Here is a 25,213-nt window from a genome sequence, read left to right as displayed (position 1 = left end):
TTTTGCAACGTCAGCTTTTATATCTTTCATTTTTCTGTAGTTTCTCTTACTTTTTTTTTTTTTTTTTTTGAGTCAGGATCTCACTCTGTCACCCAGGTTGGAGTGCAGTGGCACGATGACGATTACTGCAATCTTGACCTTCTAGGCTCAAGCATTGCTTCCATCTTAGCCTCCTGAGTAAATGTTTTGTAGAGACAAGATCTCGTTTTTTGCCCAGGCTGGTCTGGAACTCTTGGTTTCAAGTGATCCTCCCTCCTTGGCCTCTCAAAGTGCTGGGATTACAGGTATGAGCCATTGGACCCAGTCTCTTTTACCTTTAATACCTGTTAAGTCAGCCCATGGTCCATCGGGAAGACATCATTTTCATTTTGAACACTGTGCTCTCCTGCAAGCCCTTATCGGAGGTCTGCACATTCGAATCAAGTGTCAATAGGGATAAGCACATAAGCTCAAAGACCTAGAAGACATTCAAAGGAATAATAGTCCCAGTATTTTTTTTTTTTCTTCTAGACCCAACTGTATGTTCAGAAAAAGGAATATCACTGATGAGATTTGCCAGGGTCATAGACTGTTGGTTTAAAAACTGGAAGGAATGGCATCCTCAGCATTTCCAGCCTTAAAGTCTACTTGAAAGGCGGGGATGGCAGGTGCCTGATTCTATCATGGCTGTGTATGCCTGCGTGTGCGTGTGCACCCGTGCCTATGTGTGTGTCTGAGAGAGAGAGTGAAGGCATGTGGGATTGTGTAGAGATTTTCTGCCGTCTTTGGCACTAAGTTAGTTTACTCTTTTATAGCTGTCATAGCCTCTGATAGTTCTTTCTAGCAGCTGTCCTGCTTTTAAACAAATAATTCATATGATGTTCTGTGTCCAACTCTGTAACATGCATTCTGGAGGGCAGGAGCCATCTTTCCCTCCCTCCCTCCCTCCCATTGCTTCCCTGGCATCTACTCCAGAGCTTTTTGCACTCAGAGAGGGCATGATACATCTTGGTTGAATCAATGTCTGGACGGGTCTTAAAAATCCTTCTTCCCCTGTCCCACTTTTTTTGTTTTTCCTTATCTTGGCCAACCGTTTCTATAGCTGCCATAGCTCCTCCTTCTCTTCTTTCTCTTCCTCCTTCTCCTTTTTTTTTTTGGGTTGGAGTCTGACTCTGTCGCCCCAACTGGAGTGCAGTGGCTGCTCCCGGCCACCACAGCCTTGACCTGCTGGGCTCCGGCGATCTTTCTGGCTCAGCCTTCTGAGTAGCTGGAATTACAGGCACGTACTACCACACCTGGCTAATTTTTGATTTATTATAGAGATGAGGTCTCGCCAAGTTGCCCAGGCGGGTCTCGAACCTGCAGGCTCAGGCAATCCACTCACCTCAGCCTCCCAAAGTGTGAGATTACAGGCTGAGCCACCGAGCCTGGCTTTTTTTTTTCTTCTTTGAGCTGGAGTCTCACTCTGTTGCCCAGGATGGAGTGCAGTGACATACTCACGGCCACCCCAGTGTCGACCTGCTGGGCTCTGCAGTCCTGCCTCAGCTTTCCAAGTAGCCGGACCTACAGGTGCGCACTACCACACCCAGCTAATTTTTGATTTATTGTAGAGACGGGTCTTGCCAAGTTGCCCGGGCTGGTCTCAAACCTGCGGGCTCAGGCAATCCACTCGCCTTGGCCTCCCAAAGTGCTGGGATTACAGGTTGAGCTACTGAGCCCAGCTTCTAGCTGCTTCTTAAAGCTATTTCTAGAAAAGAGGAGGCTCACTTCACCAGACTGAAGGAGGTATCTGGCTACTTTTGAGCAGAAGGGTAGCTGGCCTCCATTTGCATTGATCTAGAGCGCTGTAGCCCCAGCTGTGTTTACCAGTTGGGATCTTCTGCTTCCTTCCCTCTTGCACCTCCACATCAGGAAGTTCTGTGACAAAAGTCAAGCGAGTGTGCTGCTGTACATTCACAATTCTCTTCAACCACAGGCTTCACAAATACAACAAATCAGCTATTCTTTTGGTAAAATGCTAGACTTTTAAATCAGTGTTTTCCATAATACTGAGTTTTGCCATGTATGTTAGAAATCAGAGAACAGGCCGGGCGTGGTGGCTCAGGTCTATAATCCCAGTATTTTGGGAGGCCGAGGTGAGACAATTGCCTAAGCCCATGGGTTCGAGACCAGCCTGGGCAACTTGGTGAGACCTCATCTTTACAATAAATCAAAAAATTAGCCAGGCGTGGTAGCACATGCCTGTAGTTCCAGCTACTTGGAAGGCTGAGGCGGAAGGGTCGCCTGAGCCCAGCAGGTCGAGGCTGCGGTGGCCATGAGCGTGCCACTGCACTCTAGCCTGGGTGACAGAGTGAGACTGCAACTCAAAAGAAAAGAAAAGAAAAGAAAAGAAACTGGAGAACAAAGGGTGATAACACCTGCAACACAAAATTAGTGTGTCTCATTTTATAGACAAGACCTTGTCACTTCTTGGTTTGCCTTGTCACTCAGTAGGCTCATGGGGACAATCTGGGCTCACTCCTGCTACCTATTCTTAACCCTGATTTCCCCAAGCAGTGATTTCATCTCTGTTGCTCCTTGTCACCTGTTTTTAAATTCTTTTAATATTTTTTTTAAAAAGGCATTAAGGTTTTTCTATTTATTTATTTATTTATTTATTTATTTAGTGTTGGGTCTCACTCTGTTGCCCAGGCTGGAGTACATGGCACAATCATGGCTCACCGCAGCCATGACCTCCTGGGCTCAGGTAATCTTTCCACCTTAGCCTCCAAAGTAGCTGGGGCTACAAGTGCATGCCTCCTTGCCCGGCTAATTTTTCGATTTTTTTTGTAGAGATGAGGTCTTGCTGTGTTGCCTAGGTTGGTCTCAAACTCCTGGGGTCAAGCAATCCTGCCACCTTGGCCTCCTAAAGTGCTGGGATGACAGGAGTGAGCCACTCTGCCATTATATTTCATTGTTGAATGTAGCCTCAAATTCTTTTTGGTAGAAGAGAAATTATAATCGGTGAGAAGAAAAAAATGTCTCTAACCCTTCTCAGGTAGTTTCAAAGCCTGCATTTCACGATGCTGTCAGCGCCTCCTGTCACTCACTGCATGTCAGCTCTCTTGATGAGCCTGACCTGTCTAGTGTCACAGGTACTGGGAAATATGCAAATTATGTTGGATCATGGGAGCAGCAGCAAGAGTGCTGGGCCTGGTGCCTGCAGAACTGGTTCTTGCTACGCTTCCCTTACCAGTGGAGTGATCTTGGATAAGTCACTCAACCTCTCTCTTCCTCAGTTTCTCTTCCATTGGGTATAAAACATGTGCAGTATCTACTTCCGTGGGACCTGGTGATGTCAATGAGACAATGCATGTCATCGTGTTTCATATACATTATAGTGTTTGCATTTTTGTGGCCCCCACAAGCCTGTAAGTTCCTCAAGATCAGGGACTGCATCTTGTTTGAGGCCTGAACACACACAGTAAGAGAGGACTGACACTCAGGGACTCACCACTTTCTTCCTGACAAGTTCCACTGGTTTCTGATCATCAGTGCACCAGTTCATCGGACACCTGGCCTTCATAGAGTAACCCCTGTGTGCTTCCTACTGCCTCCAGGGTATTCAGCTGAGGAAGGCATATAGAAGATAAAGAGTGGAAAGTAGAAACACACATTATAGACTCATGCATGTCTGAGGTCACAGAATGGCAACATAAGGGCTGAGTCTGCCTCTGGTCTAGACATGCTTTCTTTGGCTCGAAGATGAATTTTTAAAAATATGTAAACCAGCAATTGACAATTCAGAGATCTGGATTTTGCTTTCTCTTGAAAATGTGAAGAGCTGGTCACATGAAGTCCATCCATGGGGTTAACGCCGAGGCGGCACAGCTGCAGCTGTCATTTCAAGCATGCCCTGGTGAGTTTACCATGAGGGCAGTCCCGTCGCTCTGCCATCTCCTGAACGTCAAGGCACATAGGGACCAGCATTAAAATCTCATTTATTATGCTCACACTCATGTGGCACTTCTCTCTCTCTCTCTTTATCCATCTCTTTACCATCTATCTATCTATCATCAATCCATCATCTACCTGTCTGTTCATTCAATCAGTCATTCAATCAGACATCAACCTATCTATCCACCTTATCTATTTGTCATCTATCTACCCATCCACTCATCTATCAATCATCTACCTATCTTTCTTATCTTTCTGGTGTCTGCCTATCTATTCAATCAATCAATCCATCATCTACCTATCTTTCTATCTTATCTGCCATCTATTTATCAACTATCAATCTACCCATCTACCTGTCATCTACCTATTTTCCATCCTATCTCTCTATTGCTCTCTCTATCATTATCTGCCTGTCTATCCATCTTCTGTATCTATTCTATCGATCTATCACTTCTCTACATAGGTATCTATTTATTAATTACAGATAAGGAAACTGAGGCACAGCTAGCAGGTAGTAAAATTAGGATTCAACCTGGCCATGTGGCTTTCCAAGGTTTTGCTCTTAATCTCTCAGCCCTATCGCATCTCAGTGTGCGTGTTGTGGAGGAGAGCTCAAAAATCAAACCTAACCGAAGTGCAAATTGCCCCAGAGCCTCTTGCCTGGGACACCGTGTTCTTTTGAATTACAGAAGTCACAAGAGGAGTGATTCTGTAGAGTTTTGAAGAGGAAAAGCGTAGGCATATCAAATGCATGGTGCAAAGGCCTCCCTGGAGACTGCGGGGAGCGCGCATGGAAGACAGCGAGGTTAACCTCGTGGAAGAAGGGCACTGACGGGGGACAAGCAGGAGGCCGGCACTGCAGCCGAGGCCTCTGACTGGGCACTAGGATCTGACGCCAGAGGAGACTGACCCGGTGGGTCAGGGACAGAGGCCACGAGGCTGGAGTCCTGTTTGTCCAGTGTGGTGTGGGCTGAGCCGGTGTCCTTGCGAGAGTCCGGCTGAACTTCATTCATTGCTTTCACAACATAAGAAAGTCGATTTTGTAACCCAGGTGTCCCTACAACACTGGCCCGACTGTTTACTTCTGCTTCAGTCCCTAAGCGTATGAGCAAACACTTCAGGCACCTTAACGAGCAGAAACTTGAGACAGGGTTTATCTTGTAATGCTGGGCTATGCATCATATCCAGGGTGTGGTGTTACTTTAGAAGGCAAGTTAAATAATTATGTGTTTACAGATTGAGCAAACAGTGCATGTACCCTAAGAGGGCTTAGGATCTATCCTTTGACAGCTCAGTGAACTAACTTATTCAGCAGGACAGTAAGCTCAGTACCTGGATGTATCAAAGGGTTTCAATATATTTTCTTTATTTTTTTCTTAGAGACAGGATCTTGCTGTCTTGCCCAAACTAGAATGCAGTGGTGAGGTCATAGCACACTGCAGCCTCGAACTCCTAGGCTTAAACGGTCCTCCCACTTCAGCCTCCTGAGTAGATAGGGCTATAGGCATGTACTACCATGCCTGGCTAGTTTAAAAATCGTTTTTGTTTTTTTTTTGTAGAGACAGGGTCTCACTATGTTGCTCATCCTGGTCTTGAACTTCTGGCTTCAAGTGATCCTTCTGCCTCAGCCTCCTAAAGTGCTGGGATTACAGGTGTGAGCCACCACATTTGGCCTCAACACACACACACACACACACACACACACACACACACACACAAACACACACACATATGCATGTATATACATATGTATTTATCTGTATAAATACTGTATACAGATAACTACATATGCGCTTATATCGAATATTTATCTATCACCTTGTATTTAATCACGCTTATTTACAAATAGCCCAAGGAAGCTTGGAGATGTTAAGTGAATCAATTGAAGCTAATTCAAGCAAGCCCAAGTCATTGACCCACCCAGTGTGCCCTGTCTTTGTTACATGTGATGTACTTTGTTTTCAATATTCCCTTACAACATAATGAAGTGAAAAAACTAATGTCCCTCACCACCTAAACCGCCTTCTTTAGAAAATAAAAATGCCCATTAACTAGCTACTTTCTTTATTCTTTGATTCTATCATTATCTCTCTCTCCTATGCACTATGTTTAACTCTGCATTTTTAATGGGGTTTGTCCACTACTGTCTTATAGTAAATACTCTTAAGCAGTAGCCCACACCCCCGCCTTGTCTCTGTTTTCTTGGCTTATTGCTTTTAGATAATTTCTTCCTTTTCTATTTTTGCATTTTCAAGGACAATGCAAGGCATAATAGTTAGCTGATTGAGAACGTTTTCAACACACTTGAAACAGGCAATTGCTTGCTATTCTAGCTTGAAAACAAACTAAGGGCAAGCTATCAAGCACCGATTTGTATGTTTCCTCCTCATTCTGGCTGCTACTGATTGAAAATGGAGGACTTTGAAATCATTGGCTTAATGAGGCTGCATGTCACCACTTAGAAGTGACTGCAGGGTGCAGGTGTTGGTTTCTTGGACCATCTTTGTTGCGATTTTACATGTCATGTTTTCACTGCTGTCCTAGCTTCATGGACCAGGCAGCATCCTTGCCTTCTCCTGGGGCTGGGGAGGGGCACCCCTTGAAGCCCTCTACTCCCTTTGAGGCAGAGGCCATGGGAGTGTGGCTGTCCTCTGCGTACGTCACTTAGGTGATCTGGACTTGAGTGCCGGCTCCTTTTGGAAGGCCACCACGTGCCTGCACTTGGTGCTGTGAGAGAGGAACCATGTAATGCCTTCCCAGAGGCTATGATTCTGTTCCCTCAGAACCGGAAGAGGGAGGGCCAGAGTAGGGGTAGTGACCCACCCAGCTGAGTCTCAGTGTCCTCTTTGTGAAGGGTGCAAGTTGGACAAGATAACCTCTAAGATTCTTTTCTGCTCAAATATCCTATGAGTCAAAGAAGGCTAAGAGCACACATAAACTGGGAATTCTGTAATTTAATTAATTAATTAAATTTAAATGAACTTTATTTTATTTATTTACTTTTTGAGTCAGAGTCTCACTCTATCTCCCAGGCTACAGTACAGTGGCATGCTCACGGCCACCGCAACCTCGACCTGCTGGGCTCAGGTGATCCTTCCACCTTAGCCTTCCAAGTAGCTGGAGCTACAGGCACACGCCTCCATGCCCGGCTAATTTTTTTATTTATTAGAGACAAGGTCTCTCCAAGTTGCCTAGACTGGTCTCTAATCCCTGGGCTCAGGCATTCCTCTCGTCTCTACCTCACATAGTGCTGGGATAACAGGCATGAGCCACCGTACCCAGCTAGAATTCTATAATTTTAAAAACCATCTGGAAAAGTGGCTCCTTGGCGCCGGCCATAAGGACTGAGATGGAGAGTTTGCGGTAAAATGAAATGAAGATTGAACCTAGTTCTGTCAGATCTTTGCTCAGCAACCTCTAGCAAATGACTTCTCTCTGAGTCTTAGGTTTCTTATCTTTAACACGTACTGGTCAGGTGCACTGGCCTGTAATTCCAGCACTTTGGGAGATTGAGGTTGGAGTTTGAGGTCAGGAGTTTGAGACCAGTCTGGGCCACATAGCAAGATTCTGTCTATGTTTAAAAAAAAAAATCTTGAAAAAATAAAATGGAAGTACTTTCTCCATAGCAGCGTGGTTGTGCAGATTTAATACATGTTCCTAGTATGTTTTAAGTACTACGGGGATAGCGGGCACATAGCAGTCACTCTGTAACGGTAAAAGTTACTACAGTGACAGTCATCTTATGACTCCATGGTTTTTGGAATAGCTAATGGTTTGATATAGAGTTGATCAAAGGAAGATGACCTATGTAGAAGCCTTTGAAATTGAAGAAGGGCTAAGAATGACTTTGAGGACAAAGTAGCTACTGCAAGAAATGATGTAAAGGATGTGATCAGAAATTTGGGTGAAGTTGGGTGTGGTGGCTCACTCCTGTAATCCCAGCATTTTGGGAGACCAAGGTGAGAGAGAGGTTTGTCTGAGTCTAAGGGTCCGAGATCAGGCTGGGCAACTTGGCAAGACCTTGTCTCTTCAATAAATCAAAAAATTAGCCAGGCATGGAGGCGTGTGCCTATAGTTCCAGCTACTTGGAAGGTTGAGGCAGAAGGATTGTCTGAGCCCAGCAGGTTGAGGTTGTGGTGGCTGTGAGTGTGCCACTGCCCTCCAGCCTAGGTGACAGAGTGAGATTCCGACTCAAAAAAAAAAAAAAGAGAGAAATTGGAATAAAGGACTCTGATGGGCAAGATCATGTATTCACTTATTGCCAGTGTATACACTTATAACCAGTATAGATATTTTGATGAGAAAAGTCCCTTTATCAGTCTTGTGCCTTGTCCAGTGTTTACCTTCCAGACACAGTCATCCAGTGTATTCAGAGATGATGGTCTATTGATGACATATCATTGAAGCCCATTTTTGGTGCTAAAATAAATACCTGAGGCTGGATAGTCGATAAAAAGTGGTTTATTTGGCTTGTGGCTCTGTAGGCTGAACAAGAAGCATGGCACCAGCATCTGCCCTGGTGATGGCTTCAGGAAGTTTCCACTTATGTGGAAGGTGGGGGAGCCCACATGTACAGGTCACATGACAAGAGAGGGGGCAGGAGAGGGGAGAAAGGGGCCAGATTCTTTTTAACAATCAGATCTAACCAGGTATGGTGGCTCATGCCTATAATCCCAGCACTTTGACAGGTGGAGGCGAGAGGATTGCCTGAGTCCAGGGGTTTGAGACCAGCCTGGGCAACTTGGTGAGACCTCATCTCTACAATAAATCAAAAAATTAGCCAGGTGCTGTGGTGCATGTCTGTGGTTCCAGCTACTTGGAAGGCTGAGGCAGAAGGATCACCTGAGTCCAGCAGGTCGAGGCTGTGTTGGCCATGAGCATGCCACTACACTTTAGCCTGGGCGTCAGAGGGAGACTCTAACTCAAAAATACAAAAAAGAAAAAAAAAAAAAACAATCAAATATCTTGGGAACTAATAGGGCAAGAAGTTACTCGTCACCCTGGGAAGGCACCAAGCCATTCATGAGGGATCCACCCCCATGACCCAAACACCTCCTAATGGGCCCCACCTCCAACACTGGGGATCACATTTCAACATGAGATTTGAAGCGACAGATATCCAGACCATATCACATATTGCTAGTTTTGTTCTCCATAATAGGTATGACTGTGTCTGGAAGGACCAACTCAGGATCAGCAGTTATCTCTTCAATACCCAGCTGCGAAGATTGGCTTTAGTTAACAGCTACTATCAATGTTAATAGCCTCTGTCAGATTTATTGGTTTGGCAAACATCTGGATTCTTGGCAATCCCACCTTAGTTCAGATCTTCTTGACCTGGGCTGTCTCAGTTTCTGATGTTTGAAGTCCTTGACATTTTTTACAGAATTACGTGTATATGAGCATGTTTGTATTTTAGGGGACTGCTGGCCAGAGCAAAAGGATCATACTCAAAAAAAGCCAAGAACTGCTGGGTGTGGTTGCTCATGCTTGTCATCCCAGCTCTTTGGGAGGCAGACTCAGGAGGCTAGGAGTTCAAGACCAGTCTGGGCAACATAGTGAGAACCTGTGTTTGCAAACAATTAAAAAAAATTAGCTGGGCATAGTGGCACATGCCTATTCAGGAGGCCGAGGTTGGAGGATTGCTTCAACCCAGGAGTTTGAGGCTTCAGTGAGCAGTGGTTGTACCACTGCACTCCAGACTGGGCAACAGAGTGAGACTTCAACTTAAAAAAAAGACCAAGCCAGGCTCGATGGCGCAGCCTGTAATCCCGCGCCTTGGGAGGCTGAGGTGAGTGGATTGCCTGAGCCCGCGGGTTCGAGACCCACCTGGGCAACTTGGTAAGACCTCATCTCTACAATAAATCAAAAACTAGCCGGGCATGGTAGCACGCGTCTGTAGTTCCAGCTACTTGGAAGGCTGAGGCGGAAGGATCGCCGGAGCCCAGCAGGTCGAGGCTTCGGTGGCCGGGAACGGTCACTGCACTCCAGTCTGGGCGACGGAGTGAGACTCCAACTCAAAAAAAAAAAAAAAAAAAAGACCAAGAACTGTTGGAGGGTGTCTCGAACCAGGAAAGAATCCAAATAATTTCACAAGATTGAAAAAAATTGTGTAACACAGACACAGCGAGGTCCCAAGTACCTGTTTGTTTCTGCAGCTTCCAGAAGACTTCTACATCTTCTGCTCACGCGCAGTGGAATGGTGGACTTTCTCCAGCAAGGTTTTCATGGTTCAGATCAGCTCTTCCTGACATAACCCGGGTCTGCCTGAATGGTCTGGAGGATCTCTGGTGAGTGATGTGGAAATCTAACACTTTCTTTTTTGTCCCTAAAAACGGCATTTTGTTTTGTTTTGTTTTGTTTTTTATTTGGGGTTTTTATTTTCCAGGAAGTTTAAATTGTCAGAGAATAAAGTTTCCAGGGAAAGGAATGAAAACTGATTTTGACACCAGCAACCTAAAAGTGTAAAATAAAAGTGGCAGGATGAGAGATTTTTTTTTTTAAAAGAAAGAAAAGTGCATGGGTTCCAGGTTTCATTTGCAAAGAGAATAAGTCCTTTGTGTTTGGCTTTACCTCCAGGCCAACAGGGGCCACAGGACCACACCATAATGCATTGACTCTGTTCACTCTCTTCCTCCCTCCTCCGTTCTTCTCCTCCTTCTCCTTTTTCTTCTTTCTCTCTCTCTCTCTCTCTCTCTCACACACACATACACATATACACATACACGCACACACACACATTTTAAAACATACAACCTTCACTGTATTTCTAGTGTCAGAATTTGAAGCATCTTTTTTTTTTTCCAAGTTGGGGTCTCACTCTGTTGCCATGACTGGAGTGCAGTGCCACAATGACAGCTCACTGCAGCCTTGACCTCCTGGGCCCAGGCAATTCTTCTGCCTCAGCTTCCCAAGTAGTTAGGACTCCAGGTTCATGCCACCACACCTGGCTAATTTTTTGATTTGGTAGCGACGAGGTCTTACTATGTTGCCCAGGCTGGTCTCAAACTGCTGGGCTCTAGCAATCCTCCCGCCTCAACTTCCCAAAGTGCTGGGATTTCAGGTGTGAGTCAGCCTAGGACATCTTAAGGATTCACCGTATGATCTTAAGGAAGTGTTGACTGCCACAAATCTAGATTGGGAATGGAAATGAATTTTAGTAGAACTTGCTTTGAAAATATAGAACTTATCTTTTTTTAAAAAAAGGGAAGGAAATAAAGAGGAATACATAGAATTTGTGGAGCTTCTGTGGAGTCCACTGTTAATCTTTGAGGGAGTCCAAAGTCCAAAGTTCATTCACTCAAGAATGTATATTAGATGCACGAAGGTTTAGAAATTTACTTTCATGTACCCCACGTACATGAAACAACTGAGGAGTAACAAAGGGCAATCAGACTTCTGAGAAGGGAAGGATGGAGTGGCTGCCAGAACGCACCAAATCACCAACAGACACATATTCAGTGTCCAGCAACAGAGGAATGGTTAGATAAAGGTGGGGCTTCAGATGGTAGGATATTATTCAGCAGTCAAGAGTAATGAACTAAGGCTGGGTATGGTGGCTCACATCTGTAATCCCAGCACTCTGGAAGACTAAGGTGGGAGGATTGCTTGAGTGTAGGAGTTTGAGATCAGTCTGGGTAACATAGCAAGACCTTATCTCTACATAAGACTTGAAAAAAGTTAGCCAGGCATGGTGGTGCACACCTGTAGGCCTAGCTACTTGGGAGGCTGAGGTGGGAGGATCACCTGAGCCCAGGAAGTCAAGGCTATGGTAGCCATGATTGTGCCATGGTACTTCAGCACGAAGCCAGAATGAGACCCCGACTCAAAAAACAAACCAACAAATATATATAATGAACTAAATCTATGTATAGCCACATGGATAGGTCTCAAAAAATGTTATTTAGTGAATAAAGAAGTTTAGGATATGTAGAGTATTATACCAAATATGAAAAAAAAAAAAAAACCAAACCCTACATATAATAATATTATTATTATTATTATTGAGTCAAAGTCTTACTCTGTTGCCCAGGCTGGAGTGCAGTGGCACGCTCACAGCCACCGCAGCCTCGACCTGTTGGGCTCAGGCGATCCTTCCGCCTCAGTGTTCCTCAGTTTTCCAAGCTGGAACCACAGGTGTCTGCCACCATGCCTGGCTAATTTTTTGATTTAGTGTAGAGACAAGGTCTTGCCAAGTCGCCCAGTCTGGTCTCGAACCCCTTGGCTCAGGCAATCCTCTCGCCTTGCCTCCCAAAGTGCTAGGATTACAGGTGTGAGCCACTATGCCGGGCCAACATTATTTTTAATGTGTGTGCATGTGTGTGTTTGTATGTTTCTTTTTAAAGCTCTGAAAGAAAACACATTGAACTCATGATCCTGGTTACCCCGAGGGGAGGCAGAGGAAGGAAGATTTGGTTGAAGGAGAAACAGTCAAAGGTACCTTTAGTTGGATCTATTTTGGGCTGGTTTTTTATTTGGTGGTTTACTGACTGAGAGTCTGGAGGCCTCCAGCTTTGTTCTGCAGAGAGCAGTTGAGGATTTTGTAAATATCCTGCCTTCTTCTAATACACCACGTGACTTCCTCATAGCCAGAACCTTGCTGAAGTCCATAGAGCTGGATTTTTTTTCTTTTTTCTCTTTGAGGCTTCCAGCATAGTTGAAAAAAAAAAAAAAAGGAAGACATGCCAAGAGAATGTAACAGCCAGCACAGTATATTTTAAATGTTGATATTTAGCCATTAAAGAGGTGTGACGAATCCTTCCCCCAACTCTTGTTGGTGTGTGTCTGTGATACAAACCTCGAGTCAGTGGCCCGCCCGCTCACGCCTCCGGACAGCCCTGCTGCTGGCCCCAGAGAACCAGAAAAAGGCCTTGTAGTTCCAGGACCTTCTGTCTTGCCCTCAGGCAGTAAGTTCTCTCTCAGGCCTGGCAGCCTGGTCTTCTCTCCTGCAAAGTGGGTTGAGTTTCAGAACCATGCAGTTGTCCTGGAACATGGAATGGGGGACATTTTACCTTCTCAACCATCCTCCCTTCTTCAGTTCTGGGCATTTAAGGTCAAACACCCTGTGCCAGCCCAGCCCAACCCTCCCCTGCCCAGCCTTCCCTCACTCCCCATGGCCAAGGAGAGAATTAGGACCAACGTACTGCTACAGTTTAACAGACCTGTGAAATGTCCAACTATTTTATTTTTTAAGTGGAAAATACTCATCCTCAGAAAAAGTTGCAAAGAGGCATAAGATATTAAAAATGTGCATCTATTTCACTTTATAGAAGGAAGATGGGTGCCATTTTGAAGTCTTTTGTGCTTGGTGAATTTCTTACGTCAATATCTAGAGAATTGACAGCTTTAGTCAACTGTGAACACACTTTTGAATGTTTTAAAGATGCCCGTCCCTCTAATCTCCCTCTTTTTAATATTATAGTAAGAGTTCTGTATGTGCTAAAGTGTTCTCATTTTGAAAGCTTTAACTTGTCCTTTGAAATAATATATTCATCTAAACTGATACACTCCATATGAACCAAATGATAATGCATATTTTATTGGATGAAAAGACAAACAGTATAATTATCTTTGTATTTCAGAGAATCAAAGGTAGCAAAACAAACTGTCGACTCGAGCCCAGGGCAGGATTTGTAAGTTTGCCCTGCCCAGGCTGATTTTTTCCAAGCTTGGGAAGTTTGCTGAAATGAGTTGAAAGTTACTATGCCAGACTCACAAAAAGGAAAGTGTCTATCAGGTTTTCCTTTGTTCTTTCCGAGTCCTGTTCAAGTGGACACTGAGCCAGCAGGTTCACCAGAAAGCTATTGAGTATTCGCTGGAACCCATTAAGCAGGGTAGATTTCTTCTGGAACATTGCCAAGGGTTTTTTTTTAATGTGGTAGTCATTTCTTGAACACTGTCATCTAGCCAGGCAAAGAACATTTGCTTAAAGGATAGAAAATGTTTAAAACTTCTTGTTTGTTTAAAAACAGGTTAAATAGCAATATGATCTCAGGATAAGGCAGATAAATTTCTCTAAGTGTTCTGATGAGGTTATTTCCATTTTCCCCCCTCTTTAGACAGATTCCTAGTTTTCCCTAAAGTATTGATATATGAATACTGTCTTCTAGAAAGTATCCCTCAGTGACTTCTTTGATGTCATTAGCACTTTTTCAAAACTGAATCTTCACTTTAGAGAGTTCTCACGTGTTTGTGTATATAGGAGCCACTAGTAATAACCAAAAAAAAAAAAAAAAAGTGGTGCGGAGAAGTTGCTGAAATAGAATTACTTTTTCATGTTCCATTCCAGACATGATGCCATGAAAAATAAAAATAAAAACAGGAAAATGTGAAAGTATTTTTATATTAAAGCAGACAATATTTTAAAAGTATTGCAAAATTTAATGATACATTTCAAATTTTAAATTGAACACATAAAAAAATACAATACAGCCGGGCTTGGTGGCTCAGCCTGTAATCCCGCACCTTTGGGAGGCTGAGGTGAGTGGATTGCCTGAGCCCATGGGTTCGAGACCCGCCTGGGCAGGCGAGACCTGATCTCTACAATAAATCAAAAAAATCAGCCGGGCATGGTAGTGCATGCCTGTAATTCCGGCTACTCAGAAGGCTGAGGCGGAAGGATCGCCAGAGCCCAGCAGGTCGAGGCTGCGGTGGGCCGGGAGTGGCCATTGCACTCCAGTCTGGGCGACAGAGTGAGACTCCACCTCAAAAAAAAAAAAAAAATAATAATAATAATAAAATACAATACATAAGTATCTCCCCAGAAATTATTATCTAATGAATAGTAAGATCTGACACAACCACTTCACTTTAACAATGTTTCAATTAGTACCAGGGTTCTCATCAGTTCCTCTGTGATACCTAGTGATGGACAAGGACTGTTTTAAATGTGGCAAGAAAAAAATTCTAAAATATGAGGATTTGAATCTTGTCTCTGCCATCCACTAGCTGTGTGGTCCTAGGCAAATTACTTGGCTTCTCTAAACTTCAGTGTCATCTAAAAAATAGGAATAATAATACCTACCTCATGGAACTACTTGGAGCGTTAGAGATGTCTGTAAGGTTTCTCAATGGTGCCCATCATATTGCAAAGGCTCAAGAATATATTAGTCCATTTCTCACCCTCCCCAATCCATTCTGCCAGTCACAAGTCAATCTGGAGATTAAAATAGGCAGAACTGTAATGTAAGGTAGGATAGTATTGTTTTAGGGCTTGGTTATCTCTGGCTGATTCATTTTATACTTGCACTTTAAATATGTAAGTTTTTGTAAACATTCTTAAAACAAAACAAATCTGTTTCTACTTTGAGGAAGATAGGACTGACTCTGATCTAACATTTGGAGAACTAAATTCCATGTGGAAGAATTTTGTTTCTGAAGAGTTGATGCTATCCTAAAAACGTACTCAGTGGAAGCAAATAAAATACTACTTTTTCCTACACAATTTTTAAATTAACTCACATGAAAAAATACGGCGAGTCTTTTATGCTTAAATCCTATGGAATCTGCTGCCTCCTGTATTCAGGTTCGGGCTGTGATTGTGAACTTGGCTCCCTTCAATTGAGTTTTGTTGTGTACTTGGCACGGTCCCACACCCAAACCTCTCATCTATAACGTGCACCTGTGGATCACAGTGTTCAACCCAGAGAGCTCTACTTCTGGGCCTCACAGCTACCTGTAAGTGCAGGCTCTGTGTTTTTACCCCACGATTTCTCAGGCACTTTAGATGCTGCAAACACTTGGGTGGTTGCAGTTTCTGCCATATTTGTTGGGGTTCTTTCAAAACAGCTCTTCCCCCACCCCTGGCACGCCACCATTTCTCCAAGGCACTCATTGTGAGATGGGGAGGCTGGTGCCTGTCATTTGCATTCCAGATGGAAACCAACAGAATTTCAATCCGTCCACCTTTTCTTGTGCCATGACAAATAAAATAGGATATGGGATGTATTTTAAATCTAATTTAATTTAATTTATTTTTTGAGTTGCGCACTCACTCTGTCACCCAGGTTAGAGTGCAGTGGCATGATCACAGCTCACCGCATTCAGCCTCAGCCTCAACCTCCTGGGCTCAGGCGATCCTTGCGGAGTAGCTGGGAATACAGAAGCACACCACTGTGCCTGACCAATTTTTGATTTTTTTTATTTTTAGAGACAAGGTCTTGCTATGTTGCCCAGGCTGGATTTTTTTTTTTTTTTTGAGTCAGGGTCTCACTCTGTTGTCCAGGCTGGAGTGCATTGGCATGATCTCAGCTCACCACAGCCTTGACCTCCTGGGCTCAGGCGATCCTTCTGCCTCAGCCTCTCAAGTAGCTGGGAACTATGCTTGACTAGGTTTTTGATTTTTTTGGTTGTTGTTGTTGTTTGTAGAGATGAGGTCTTGCTGTGTTACCCAGGCTGTGATTTCAGCATCCCAATCCTCCAGCTCTGACAGCATACTCTAGTTAGGGAGACTGGTTTACCCAGGCAGGTATGAAGGTTCTCAAGGTGCTGTGCCATGAGAACATGCAGAAGTGTAGGAAAAAAATATTATGAGTATCTACATTTGGAAACTTGGAAATTGACACCTGCTGACAGAGTCTCAGGAAACGAGCGTGTGGAAGAGACAGCTGGGGAGGATGGTGCTCTGGGTTCACTCCGTGGAGGGAGAGATGCTGAGAATGAAAGAGATGGCATGAAGACCCCAGCCTGGGGCCCCCGTATTTCCACCCTCACCTGGCACCTCAGTCTCTGCATCTGTAGAAATGAAGACAAGCCAGGCTTGGTGGCTCAGCCTGTAATCCCGTGCTTTGGGAGGTTGAGGTGAGTGGATTGCCTGAGCCTGTGGGTTCGAGACCAGCCTGGGCAACTTGGCGAGACCTCATCTCTACAGTAAATCAAAAATTAACTGGGCGTGGTAGCGCGCGCCTGTAGTTCCAGCTACTTGGAAGGCTGAGGTGGAAGAATCGCTGGAGCCCAGCAGGTCGAGGCTGCGGTGGCCGGGAGCGGCCACTGCACTCCAGTCTGGATGACAGAGTGAAACTCCAACTCAAAAAAAAAAAAAAAAGAAGAAGGAAATGAAGACAATAATCTACCCCCCAAGACTTCATAAGATTTTTTTGTCGTCAGCAGTGAGATACTGTAGAAGGACTGAAAGATTCTTCACGATGATGTGTAGGAAGGCAAGATGGGAATAAAGGTGGAGGCTGAACCCAGAATGTGGGCTGAGGATGCCGGGGGCATGGGGCCAGGGAGCTTACAAATCATAGGGGGGATGTTACTGAGATGCCCCTCTAGGTGGGCCCTGATGGGAACGCTGGGAACAATAACTCCTTAACAAAGATTCAAAATGTAGGACCAGGCCGGGTGTGATTGTGCTTGTGCCTGTAATCCCAGCACATTGTGAGAATGAGGCATAGGAATTCCTTGAGCCCAGGAATTCAAGACCAGCATAGGCAACATAGCGAGACCTCATCTCTACAACAAAACAAAAAGTTAGATGGGCATGGTGGTGTGTGCCTTGTAGTCCCAGCCACTTGGGAGGCTGAAGCAGGAGCATTGCCTCAGCCCAGGAGGTCAAGGCTGCGGTGAGCCATGAGTGTGCCACTGCACTCCAGCCTGGGCAACAGTGAGACTCTGACTCAAAAAACAAATTACTGGAAAAAAAAAAGAAAGATTCAAAACACAGGACAAGAAGAGAGAAAGGCAGAAAAGAAAAACCCCAAGGAACATATGTGAAGAGGTTGGTGCACGGAGGACTTCTGTAAGTCATGGATTCCTGCCCCAGCTCTGACCTTAACAGGTTCTTTGACCTTGGGCACTTGGCTTCTACTTTCTGTAAAAATGATAAAGTTGGCATAGACGAACCCCACAGCCCCAACTGGGAATGACAAATTCTGCCACGTCTTCCTGCAGGTACAGGGCTGCATGGAAGGTGGTTTCTGGAAGGGTATGGAGGCCAACCGAGCAGTTGTCAGGGCGGAGGAGTGGAACGAACGGGTGCTGGGCCTCACATTGTCCCCTCCAACCCTGACCTGGACAAATAGGGGACTCACAATTCAGGATGATGCAAAAGGTCAGAGGGAAGGCCTCGCGGGCCCACCCTGCTGCCCTCCAGCTCAGGAACCCCGTGGGAAAGTCCCTGCTTTGTGAAGCAGCTGAAAGAGGAGGAGCTGGGAGTGGCCGGAAGAAGAAAGGTGACTCCGAGTGTCTGCGCCAAGGAAGGGTTTGGGACAGGAAAGGGGATTCGCAGCAGGGCATGCTTGAGAGGAATTGTTTAAGGCTTTAAACCCTCCAGAGTAACATGAGCCAGGACTCGTACGTTGCTTTAGCTATATATAGAGTGTAACCTGAAAATGCCTCCCCTTCCAGCACGGGTGGTGGTGAACTTACAGTCCCTCTGGGGAGGATGGAGTGGGGGAAGGGATCTGCTGGGGACAGACAAAAGTAGGGGAAGCGCTGGCTTTGAAGAATGTCCTCCCTTTTTAGGCCTGGGGTGTAACCAGAGACCAGTGTCAACAAGGAATCTGGCTGGGAACCTTTTGTCTCCCTGGAGCTGTGGCTTGGTTGTTCAGAGGTCAATGAACTGTAAATTGTGTAATTTCAGGTTCTGCTGATTTAGGGTGGGGGAGACCTTGGAGGGAGTGGGTGGGAGAGGTGTGGGAGGTGTTACTCATACATCTAGGAGACCCTTGTGATTGCTCTGTAATACCTAACCAGCCAGGTGAAATCTTCCCATTCACAGAAGAGCAGAAAATAGATTTGGATCTGGGTGTTAACATCGGGATTTCTAGAGCAAAAGGATCTATGTCAGATCTCTGAAAAAAGTGAGATCCTAAGGTCAGAGGGGCCAAAGCAATGAGATCTGTTTTTTATTTTTCTTGATTGAATGATTGATTGATTTGGAGTCTCACTCTCTCACCTAGGCTGGAGTGCAGTGGCATGCTCATGGCCACCGTGGCCTCCACCTGCTGGGCTCAGGCGTTCCTTCCACCTCAACCTTCCAAGTAGCTGGAACCACAGGCATGCGCCACCACACTTGTCTAAAAAATTAGCTGGGCATGGTGGCGCATGCCCGTAGTCCCAGCTAATCAAGAGGCTGAGGTGGAAGAATATCCTGAGCTCAGGAAGTCGAGGCTACGGGGAGCTGTGATCGTGCCACTGCACTCCAGCCTGGGCGACAGAGTGAGACACTGACTCAAAAAATAGAATAGAACAGAATAAAAAATATAGTAACACATCAGATGGCAAAACATGTTACAATAGAAAAGAAAACACAAAAAACAAACTGAAGTGGGTACAAGAGAAGGGTCATGTCTCTGGGGAAGTGGAGTTGGAGCCCAAGAGAGGGAGTGAGCCTGCCATCCACCGAAGGAAGCCATCTAAGGCAGAGGGGCTACTTTAGAGATGGGAGAGGGCAAGTGGCAGGCAGTGAGGTCACAGGGGAATCAGAGACTGAGAGGGGGCTTGTTGGTCACTGCAAAGGCTTTGACTTTCACTCTGGATTAGACAAGGAACTTGTGGAGGGTTTTCAGAAGCGAGCCGGGATCCTTTTGGCTGCTGTTTGTAATCCACTGAAGAAGGGAAGAGCAAAAGCACGGAAACAGGATGCAATCATTTAAGCAAGAGATGATGGTGGCTTACACTTAGGATTTACCAGATTCTAAACACTTTGAAGGAAAAGCTGGCAAGATTTTTCTGATGGATGGAACCGGCAAGACCAAAGTAAAGATGAGTCGCCATCTTCGGTCTGAGCAGCCGGAGGGATGGCATGGTCGTTGCTACCATGGGAAAGGCTGGTGGGGGAACCAGTTGGGTGGTAGCAGGGCCAGAAACTGGTTTTGGAATTGTTAGATATGAGATGGCTGATAGACCCCTAGGGGAGGTGTCCAGTAGGTTGTTGGATACATGAGTTGAGTTCAGGGGAGAGGATGGCGCTATTGATTTTCATTTGGAGCCAGGCTCGGTGGCTCATGCCTGTAGTGCCAGCAACTCAGGAGGCTGAGGCAGAAGGATTGCTTGAGGCCAGGAGTTTGAAATGCTGTTTCTCCAAGGTTGGGAATGGTCTTGAGCACCTGTGTCCTGGAAGCTGAAGTGGGATTTCAAAGCTGCAGTGAGCTATGATCCTGCTACTGCACTCCAGCCTGGGTGACAGAGTGAGACTCTGACTCAAGCAACAACAACAACATCAACAAAAAGAATGGAAAAAGAATAGGTAAAGTAGTAAATATGTAGACAATGCTTTCAAGGAATTTTATCATAAAGGGAAGAAAAATAACAGACATTTGCTAGAGGGAGAAATGCCTCTTCTCTAAAATGGTTCAATTACATGCCAGGAGCTGACTTTCCAATGCTGGGTTGTTCTGTTTTGAAAAGGGCAGCTCCAGGAGAATACTAGGAGGCTGTCCTATGACTCTACCATCGGGGTTTGCCAAAGATTCTAATGGTGTCTTGTCTGTCGTAGATACCTCTAGCACCATTGAGTCGGCAGGTCATGTGAGCCACAGGCGCCATTTATGGCAGCCTGGTTCTGCTCCAGCGCTCTCTTTATTCTGGGGCTCCACTCAAAACTGACAGCCTCTAGGACGGGCACTGTGGCTCACTCCTGTAATCTCAGCACTTTGGGAGACTGAGGCGGAAGGCTCACTTGAGTGCAGAAGTTCAAGACCAACATATAGTGAGACTTGGGCAACATAGAGTGAGACATCATCTCTTCAAAAATAAAAAAAAATAGATGAGTATGTGCCTGTAGGCCCAGCTACTCAGGAGACTGAGGCAGGAGGATTGCTTGAGTCCAGGAAGTTGAGGCTGCAGTGAGTCATGACTGTGCCACTGCCCTCCAATCTGGGCTACAGAGTGAGACTCTGACTCAAAATAAAAACAACCCCACAAAAACAAAAACAAAAACAAAAAGCAGCCAGTCTCTGAAGTCACTCAGTACATAGATCAGAGAGGTATTGTTCTCCAAAATTCAAAGAGGCTCCCCAAGCACTGTATCTCCTTCTTAGCATGAGTACCAGGTGAAATAACTTGTTCTGTACCTGTCAGGACATGTCCCCATGTGCCTTAGACCACTGAACCCCTAAACGCCTCACCAGTGTGGGAGGCACCACTGGATCTTTTCTCAAAGAGATATAGCCTTTGGGTCTGAGAACTGGCTCAGATTTGCAAACTGTGGGTACAACAACCTTCTGCTTGACATCTCTTGGTTTTTTTCTTGTTATTCAAGTCATGCAATACCCTCATTGGCTGCTCACTAATCTCACTCCTAGGAACTCCATAGTCTGTTAGCCATCATCAAAAACTCCATGAGTTGAGGCACGATGCCCTTGCTGGCTCTATGGTTTATATGCATCTTGACTCTATGGTTATTCCTCGTTATTCTGGAATCTCACGATCTTCCTTGATAGTTACATGGCAGAATCAGTCATTGTCACATAATGAGACCTCATCTCTAAAAAAAAAAAAATTAGGCAGTCATGGTGATGCAGGCTATAGTCCCAGCTACTGAGAAGGCTGAGGCAGAAGGATTGTCTGAGCCCCAGAGGTTGAGGCTGCAGTGAGCCATGATCACCACTGCACTCCACCCTGAGCAACAGAGTAAGACCCCAACTAAAAAAAAAAAATAAAAAATAAGAGAGAGAGATGACATCACTCCCTCACTGTTACATTTATTTGAAGGGAATGTCCTCTGAACCCTCCCAGAAAGCTTAGGTCTCACATAACAGATTTGCTCTAACAATCATCTCCCTGCACATTCTGACCCCTTCTTCAATTTACTGCCAAGGTGTTATAGCCTCTCCCCATAATTTACTTTCAGGTATCATGTTCAAGCCTTAAGAAGCCATTCAGAAACAAACTAATACTACCTCCAAGAGACCTCATCTACACACACACACACACACACACACACACACACACACACACACACACACACACACAAATAGTTTTAAAAAATTAGCAGGGGGTGTTGGGATACACCTGTCATCTTAGCTACTCGGGAGGCTGAGGTGGGAGGATTGTCTGTGCCCAAGAGATGACCCTTCCCTCTCCTTTGTGTTTCACTCCCCTGCTTCCACTCCTGGCTTACTGTCCTTCCAAGACATGCCCCCCTGGGTCCCCCTAGTTCATCCTGATTCTGAGGGTGAGATGCTTTCTTCTGCGTCCGGGACAGTATTTGTCCACATGGGGACCTCAAGAGCTAACCCCAGTTGAAGGTCTGGAAGCAATGGATGAAGGCAGGGACAGCTTGTGAGGAGGGCAACATCATCTCGTCACAGTCACGGTCAAGAATCTAGTTTCACCCAGATCTGGAGAAGAAAATGGAAGTGACATTCAAGTTAACATCAGTCAACTGAGGGACTCCCTGGGATGAAGTAAGACAAGCCAAAGAGCGTACCCTCGGGCATTGGCTTCTCTCTGCAGGGCTGGGAAGAAACTTGGAGAAGGCAAAGTTTGGGTCAGGTGGGAGGGAAGATCAGTGAACTGTTTGGCAAGTTGGTTTTTTTTTTTTTTTGCAATCATGGCTCACTGCCGCCCCAACCTCCTGAGCTCAGGCGATCCTTCCACCTCAGCTTCCCGAGCTCCTGAGTAGCTGGAACTACAGGTGTGTGCCAACATGCCTCACTCACTTTTTAAATTTTTTGTAGAGATGAGGGTTTTGCTATATTGCCTAGGCTGGTCTTGAACTCCTGGGCTCAATCTGTCCTTCTACCTTGGCCTCCCAAAGTGCTAGAATTAGATATGAACCACCATGCCCAGCCCAGGACTCTGATTTCTGCTAGCAGAAAATCCTTCATTTGTGTATTTATGAGCTCAATATTTATTGAGAGTCTCTTATACTACTTACTCTGCTAGGCATTTGGGTTCAGCGATGAATAAGACACCATCTCCTTGTTTTTCAGAAATTCATAATGTATTGGGATGCGGACAGAAATGCCATTCACTATCTGTTGCCTGACATGGATTAAAATGGAGGAATGTGACCGGGCGTGGTGGCTTATGTCTGTAATCCCAGCAATGTGGGAGGCCAAGGTGGGAGGATCGCTTGAGTCCAGGTCTCACTGGGCAGGATAGCGAGACCTCGTCTCTACAAAATTAAAAATTAAAAAAAATAGCCAGTGTGGTGGCATGCACCTGTAGTGCCAGCTACTTGGAAGGCTGAGGCAGAAGGATTGCCTGAATCTGGGAGGTTGAGCCTGTACTCTAGCCTGGGTAACAGAGGGAGACCCTGATTCAAAAAAAAAAGAAAAAATAGAGGATTGTACAGGATGCTACGGGAGTCCAGAGGAAATAAAACCCAGTGAGTGTGGGCACAGAGGAGGAGTCATGTAATGATTTGTCTGGTTTCTCATCCTGGCTGACTTCCACGCCTCATTTCCAGAGGCACAATCACTGGTCAGAGCTAATTTACAGACTCTTAATTTGGTAGCTCAGAGGATGGCCACGTCAGCCTTCCTCTCTGTCCCCAGCATCTGCACCCAGTTTCTTATTTTGTTTTTGAGACCCATCTCCATTCATACCCTAGTTCCACTGTCCTAAATGCCTTTCCTACCTCTGTACAGCTGCACTTTCAAAGCTCCACTGAATCCCTCTAACCTAAAGCCCAGACTTTTGGGAAAATCTTCCCTCTCTTCCTCTGTACCTCCCTAGGGAGAAGCGGAAAGTGTCGTCATATATGCACTCATTAGGCTCCTTGATGATCTAATTTCAGCCTTACATTGTTTTTCTTTTATAAATGAACCCCAGGAAAGTTATTTGTCCAAATTCATATAACTAAAAGATAAAAAAGCAGGACACTGAATTTTGATCCAATATCCAGACTTCCAACTGCTGAGGTCTGAGTGTACTCCCCTCAAATTTGTATGCTGGAATCTTAACCCTCAAGTTGGTGTTATTAGCAGGGGCTGCTTGAAGGTGGTGGGGCCATGGGGGTATGGCCCTTATGATTGTGAGTAGTGTCCTTTTGAGTAAAAGAGACTGCAGATAGCCAGCTAGCTCCTTTCACCATGTGAGGGCACCATAGGAGAAAGTGGGCTCTCACCAGACACTGCTGGCACCTTGATCTTGGGCTTCCCAGCCTCTAGAACTGTGAGAAATAAACAGAGTTCTCTTGTTTATAAGTTGCCCAGTCTAAGGTACTTCACTAACAGCAGCCCAAATGGACTAAAACATTGACCAATACCTTAAAGGCTCCTGGATGATTGCCTTTAAAACATTCAGCCACAGCGTTTCTCTATTCAATGTCTTTCAGGAGAAAAGAAAAAGCACTTCAAGACTTATTTGTAATTTTAAAATCCTTTCACTTTTTCTAGCAAAAGTTCTGTTGCCCTATACACCATTAGGCTCATAAGGTACTTACATCCCTGCCTGCCTCTAGGTGTACAAGGAGTGCACATTTAGGAAATACAAACCTTGAAGTGGAATTCCTGGGTTATACAGAATGCGCGCGCGCACGCGTGCGTGCGTGCGTGTGTGCGTGTGTGTGTATGTGTGTGTGTAAGTCCCCTACATACAAAACTTTAAGTTGCAAGCTTTCGAAAATGCATTCAATTACCAAGTAAGTTAGTTCATGTATCTGGCGCACATTGCCACGTGCATGAATCCTTTACAAGTTGTTGTGCTTCTGTGTACTTTACAGTACAATACTGTATGTTTGTTTTTTATGTATTATTTATGTAAAAAATATTATAAACCTATTACAGTACTGTACAGCCTTGTGTTAGTTGGATACCTAGGTTAACTTTGTTGGACTTATGAACAAATTGAACTTATGAATGAACTCTTGGAACAAAACTCATTCATATGTAGGGGACTTACTGTATATATATGAAAGCCTTCACACATGTATACGTGTGCGTTATACACATGTATGTATGTTATATATATATATATATATATATATACCTGCTTTATAAAGATTTCCATCTTTCCAAAGTGATTATGAGAATTTACATTTCCACCAACAGTATATGCATTAATTATCCTCATGAACATTTGGCATTGCCAGTCTTTTGAATTTTAACCATTCTGGTGAGTTTGTCATAAAGTATAATTGAAGTAGTAATTACATTTACCTGATTATTAAGGAGGCTGAACAACCTAATTTAATAAATATAGTATAATAAATACAGAATTTGTCATAGTTTTTTTTGACAATTCCTTCTCTCAGCTTAGGAAAATTCAAGGATACACAACAGTTTCTTTTTAGCACAGCTCCAGTTACATCAAACACATTTTGATTTGTCATATTTTCACAATTATTCAGTTCTAAATATTTTCTAACTTCTATGGTCATTGCTTCTTTGAAATCAGGGGTATGGTC

At 44.8% G+C, this 25,213-nt stretch overlaps 1 long non-coding RNA gene across 1 annotated transcript in view; it reads left to right on the top strand.

Annotated features, from left to right (window-relative positions):
* Positions 1-10,093: 10,093 nt before the first annotated feature.
* The window catches only part of LOC110596526, a 32,317-nt gene continuing 17,197 nt past the window's right edge, over positions 10,094-25,213 (top strand). Inside the window, exons 1-2 of the long non-coding RNA XR_002482529.1 lie at positions 10,094-10,205; positions 12,261-12,351. This is a non-coding gene — a long non-coding RNA (uncharacterized LOC110596526). The remainder of the gene's footprint in view (positions 10,206-12,260; positions 12,352-25,213) is intronic.

The sequence above is a fragment of the Carlito syrichta genome, unplaced genomic scaffold (assembly GCF_000164805.1).
Source record: "Carlito syrichta isolate Samal-C Ts95f unplaced genomic scaffold, Tarsius_syrichta-2.0.1 Scaffold309784, whole genome shotgun sequence".
NCBI lineage: Eukaryota > Metazoa > Chordata > Mammalia > Primates > Tarsiidae > Carlito > Carlito syrichta.
Note: the sequence above shows the minus strand (reverse complement) of the source record. Positions and strands in the feature narration are given on the sequence as shown.